Source organism: Macaca thibetana, chromosome 15 (assembly GCF_024542745.1).
Source record: "Macaca thibetana thibetana isolate TM-01 chromosome 15, ASM2454274v1, whole genome shotgun sequence".
Lineage (NCBI taxonomy): Eukaryota > Metazoa > Chordata > Mammalia > Primates > Cercopithecidae > Macaca > Macaca thibetana.
In genome coordinates this window covers 28,700,656-28,706,841 of record NC_065592.1, presented here as the reverse complement: position 1 = coordinate 28,706,841, position 6,186 = coordinate 28,700,656, and positions in this window count along the sequence as shown.

Below are 6,186 nucleotides of genomic sequence, written 5' to 3'. Positions count from 1 at the left end.
TTTTTTTTTTTTCCAGGCTGGCTTGACCCGAGGTTTTCAACAAAGTCCAGATGGAAATGAGGAAGAAACGTGTGTGTGTGTGCACGTGTGTGTGTGCGTGTGTGTGTGTGTGTGAAGGATTTAAAGCAGGGGGCTTCTCACTCATGAATTTAACATGCTTGGATTTAATACATACCAAGGACGGCCACCTCATTATTCCCTCCTCCTCGCTTCCTTACCCCAAACCTCTTAACCTCCCTCTGAATCGACAGGATGCCGTCTGGTCTGGTTAGTCTCCTGATCACCAACTGAAGAAGGAGGTTCTTTAATTCTTACTGATGAGGAAGTCATTTATCGTTTTTTCACCAACTGTAAGACTCAGGTTTGGCTGTTTTTGTTTTATTTTCATATTTTAATATCTCTGTAATTTCGATGGGTCTTACAATCAAGCATGTGTCATAGTTTAATTGGCAAAGGTTTCTTGTTTTATTCTTCGTCTACTACTTTTGTATTTTCCTTAGTGGAACATAAAATAATGCTGCATTTACTGTCAGTGTTGCCCTAGAATTTATGAAATATAATAGCTCTAATGATGGTGACTGATGAGGCAGACGAGTTTTGTTTGCTTTGTTTTGTTTTATTTGATTTTTATTCTGGAGTGACCTCTCGATTTAAGAAGAAACCTAAAAAGAAAGTCACCTAGGAGCTGATCTCTGTTCTGTGACAGTTCACCTGTGTGGTTCCTCTTGATTATGCAAATATAAAAGCAGCAGTCACTTTTCAGCTAGAAGAAAGGTTGCCTCTCCTCTGGAAAGCTTTATGTAGAGAATGTATCACCCTGCATAAGAAGCTCAGATTTTTCAAAGAGGAAAGAATGAAGAATCCAGCCCCTATTCCCTCAAAGTTAGGGAAATTTGGGCTCAACCAGGGTACTACACAGCAAGAGATGCTGAAAGAAAATGACAGTGAGCACACCAAAGAGAAATTGAAAAAATAATAATAATAATAATTGGCTTTTCTTAAGTAGGTGCCACAAACTCAAGGCAAGCCTAATTTTAAGGGGGAAAGACTGAGATAGGAAGCCCTACAGACTTAGCCACTCTGGCATAGTATTAGAAGGACAATGACCAAAACAGAACATCTGGTAGACCAAGCAGGAACCACTGCAGTGCCGGCAGGAATCCAGATCATCCACAGGATTTTCTCAACAGCAAGCTGAGCAGAACCAGCTTTACCATAGCAATGAGACACAAAAGGCAGTAGCGCCAATGGATTGAGTCACACTGCCAGTCCTCTCTCTCCACCTGACTTGGAAGTAAGACTGACACCCCCTAAACTGAGTACACCTCTGCATTCATAGAAAATTAATTGAAAATCAAGATACTTGTCAACCTTTTTATTCCCAGCTGCTAGAGCAGACCACATGGCTAACTAAGTACCTGTTACAAATCAGGCACCGTAGAGGAAACTTTTAAAATGTTCCCAATAATCAATGAGAAGTTGTGATTATTCTAGGCAAACAGAGTCACAGGGGTTTTAAAAAAAAAAAAAAAAAAAAAAAAAAAAAAGCTGTTGTCCAGAGACATAAAGCTATTTAGTGGTAGACTGAAGATTCAAGCCCAAGACAACCTGACTTGAAAAGTCATGTTCTTTTCACTAAATTATTTTGGCTGCCACTGAAGAGACAAGAAATCTCATGGGGAGACATTGGCAGATCAAGTTACTCAGAGATCATCCACAATACTTAACTGGTTGTTTTACGTCTGGATTAGATAATACAACCCATGCTGAGAATGTTAAGAAGAAACATGAGATGGCCCAGAACCAGCCATCAATTCCAGTGATGCACAAAGCTCCATATTTCCTTGGGTTCATTGTGAACTGGTTAATGCAAAGCTTGACAAATTTAGGAGATCCTCAAAGTCCCCGATGAGGAGTTTTCTGGATAACCAAAGATGACCTTGATTCTCATCTCTCTTGTGGAGCCACTAAACTCACTGTAGAGAGGCCTTGAAAATGTCTCTCAGAGTCTCTTTCCATATGTAAATAAAGAAAGCTGGAGAGGTTTGTCACTGATCTAAAATCTACATACTAAATGATTTTGCCGGAGCACCTCTAGAAACTTGTGGACTCTACACTCCTTAAGGCAAAGGGATAACTAACACCATTGTATTATTTTAAAAACATCCTTTCTCTGTTATATGATGAATTGTGGAATAAAGGCAAATTTGTATGAGTAAAAGACAAAATAATATTTGTTTCATAATATTGTTTCCCCAGGAGGTGATAAGTACTGTTACCAATTCAAAATACTATGTTTCTAGTCACAGCTATTAAAAAATCATAATTAGTGCCACACATGGAAATAGTTTCAAGTCTCTCTCCTTTTATGTAACATTACATCATGAGTTTCCTTCTAACCATTACACATTTCCACAGTGTGCCAAGGCTGTAATTTTGGGTATGCGCCATTAGGGATGCTAATCATGGAATAGAAAGGAATAAAAGAATACAGGGCCTGCCTGCTAATATGTTCATGGAGGAAAAGGTAGCCAATGTCAGTGTCCCAGATGAAAGCATGCTTGAGAGGCAATGGCAACCTACATCAATGCATCAAAAGGCAGGAGTGGAAAACAAGCAAAAAATTAGAAAACATCTGCCCCAAACATTAGGGAATATTCATTAAACTAGTTATGGATTCAAACATCTATAGAGATTTACTGAGATAATGATACCCAGAGGAAAGGCGACCTTTATAAACAGGGTGATTATAGAATTTACCAAACTGGGACATTATCGATAATTGCACTGGGACAACTAGGAACCAGGGTATTCCCAAGGAAACCGAGACAAACAATTGTTTTATTTATATTTTATAGGTAATTAAGATGATATGAGGTAGAAGAGTTCCCAAGGGCTCCCAGACAGCTTGGCTATTAATGCAATGGCAATAATTTTTGCACCATATTGCAAACTAATGGTAGTATCAAGAATCCCTGTTCTTACTCTCTTTCACTGCTTTCACTGTTAAATATTATGCTGCTCAAGGTTGGAAGAAATGTTTCAATACTATTTTAAAAATGCAAAAATACAAGAATGGTCAAGCAGGTTCATGAGACAGAAACCAGAAGGTTCCTCAGGGCAGTGGTGTAACAGTGTTCACTGATTACCTAACGCATTCAGTGGAGACTGTATATTATGTAAGATATATTAATTATACCATATTCCTAAGGTCCCAGAACTGTTTCAGTTCCTGCATTCATCCTAGTGGATCATTGTGAGTCTATGATTTCCCCTAAGCACTTTTTTCATTCTCTGTCACAGGAATGATAAATGGAAGTTGAGATTTTGGTGCCATGAATAAATGAGGAGTGGCAAAAGATGGGGTAGATTTGCATGGAGAAAGGCACCAGGAATCCAATGGTTGGAGGAGTAGGGACCTCCACCGCAACTCCACAGGGATGCAGGTAGCACATCTCCATTTGCCTGCATGAGCAAGGAATGTGTCTGTAGCAGGAACACAAGCTGATCCTTTTTTATATAGATGAACTTCACAGACCTGAGCTAGTTAGTGTATGTGTCTGAACAATCCTTGGCTCAGTAATGTTATCCGGAAGATCCTCCTATTACTTCAACACAGTACACAATTTTAATAAAGTCTTTTTCTGCTTCAACCAGCTAGAGTCCATTTCTGTTGCATACAACTAATTCCTTTAATGGATAAAACCATTTAGAAGTAGCATGCCCTTCCTTCCCCCCAGCTCTTCTTATGGTGTAATGATTGTGTAAGTCCAAAATACCTGTATTAAATCCCTTTGCAGGGGAGGTGAGGATGGTTAATGGGTACTGAAAAAAGAATAAGACCTATTTGATAGCACAATAGGGCGATTATAGTTAATAATTTTATATTTTAAAGCAACTTAAAGTGTGTAATTTGATTGATTGTGACTCAAAGGATAAATGCTTGAGGGCATGGATACCCCATTCTCCATGATGTGCTTACTTCACACTGCATGCCTGTATCAAAACATCTCATATACCTTATACACATATATAACTACTATATGTACCCATGAAAAATTTAAAAATAATTTTAAATTTATTTTTCCATAAATTATTGGGGTACAGGTGGTATCTGGGGTACAGGTGGTATTTGGGGTATAGGTGGTATTTGGTAACATAAGCTCTTTAGTGATTTGTTAAATTTTGGTGCACCCGTCACCTGAGCAATACACTGCACCATATTTATAGTCTTTTATCCCTAGCACCCCTCCCATTCTTGCCCCCAAGTCCCCAAAGTTCATTGTGTCATTCTTGTGCCTTTGAGTCCTCTTAGCTTAGCTCCCACACATCAGTGAGAACATATGATGTTTGGTTTTTCATTCCTGAGTTACTTCACTTAGACTAACAGTCTCCAATCTCATCCAGGTCACTGCAAATACTGTTAATTCATTCCTTTTTATAGTTGAGTAGTACTCCATTGTATCTATATACCACAGTTTCTTTATCCACTCATTGATTGATGGGCATTTGGGTTGGTTCCACAATTTTGCAATTGTGAATTGTGCTGCTATAAAAATGCATGTGCAAGTATCTTTTTCATGTAATGACTCTTTTTCCTCTGGGTAGATACCCAGTAGTGGTACTGCTGGATCAAATAGTATTTCTACTTCTAGTTCTTTAAGGAATCTCCACATTGTTTTCCATAGTGGCTATACTAGTTTGCTTTTCCACCAGCAGTACAGAAGTGTTCCCCCCTTCACTGCATCCATGCCAACATCTACTTTTTTTTTATGGTCATTCTTGCAGGAGTAAGGTGGTATGGTATGGTGGTTTTGACTTGCATTTCCATGATCATTAGTGATACTGAGCATTTTTATATGTTTGTTGGCAATTTGTATGTCTTCATTTGCAAATTGTCTATTCATGTCCTTAGCTCACTTTTTGATGGGATTTTTTTTTCTTACTGATTTGTTTGAGTTCATTGTAGATTCTGGATATTAGTCCTTCGTCAGATGTATAGATTGTGAAGATTTTCTTCCACTCTGTGGGTTGTTTACTCAATGTTCCTTTTGCCATGCAAAAGCTCTTTAGTTTAATTAAGTCCCAACTATTTATCTTTCCTTCTATTGCAGTTGCTTTCGGGTTCTTGGTCATGAAATCCTTGCCTAAGTCAATGTCTAGAAGGCTTTTTCCAATGTTATCTTCTAGGATTTTTATAGTTTCAGGTCTTACAGTCCTTAATCTATCTTGAGTTGATTTTTGTATAAAGTGAGAGATGAGCATCAAGTCTCAATCTCCTACATGTGGCTAGCGAATTATTCCAGCACCATTTGTTGAAAAGAGTGTCCTTTTCCCACTTTGTTTTTGTTTGCTTTGTCAAAGATCAGTTGGCTGTATTTGGGTTTATTTCTGGATTCTCTATTCTGTTCCATTGGTCTATGTGCCTATTTTTATACCAGTACCATGCTGTTTTGGCAACTATGGTCTTATAGTATAGTTTGAAATCAGGTAGTGTGATGCCTCCAGATTTGTTCTTTTTGCTTAGTCTTGCTTTTGCTATGTGGGCTCTTTTTTGGTTCCATATGAATTTTAGAATTGTTTTTTTCTAGTTCTGTGAAGAATGATGGTGGTATTTTGATGGGGATTGCATTGAATTTGTAGATTGCTTTTGCCAGTATGTTCATTTTCACAATATTGATTCTACCCATCCATGAGCATAGGATGTGTTTCCATCTGTTTGTGTCATCTATGATTTCTTTCAGCAGTGTTTTGTAGTTTTCCTTGTAGAGGTCTTTCAGCTCCTTGGTTAGTTATATTCCTAAGGGTTTTTTTTTTTCCAGCTAAGTTCTTGGTTTGATTCTCTGCTTGGTTGCTGTTGGTGTATAGAAGAGCTACTGATTTGTGCACATTAATATTGTATCCAGAAACTTTGCTGAATTGTTTTATCAGTTCTAGGAGCTTTCTGGAGGAGTCTTTAGGGTTTTCAAGGTAAACCATCATATTGTCAGCAGACAGTGACAGTTTGACTTCCTCTTTTCCAGTTTGGGTGCACTTTATTTCTCTTGTCTGATTGCTCTGGCTAGGACTTCCAGTACTATGTTGAAGAGGAGTGGTGAGAGTGGGCATCCTTGTCTTGTTCCAGTTCTCAGGGGGGATGCTTTCAACTTTTCCCCATTCAACATTATGTTGTCTGTGAGTTTGTCA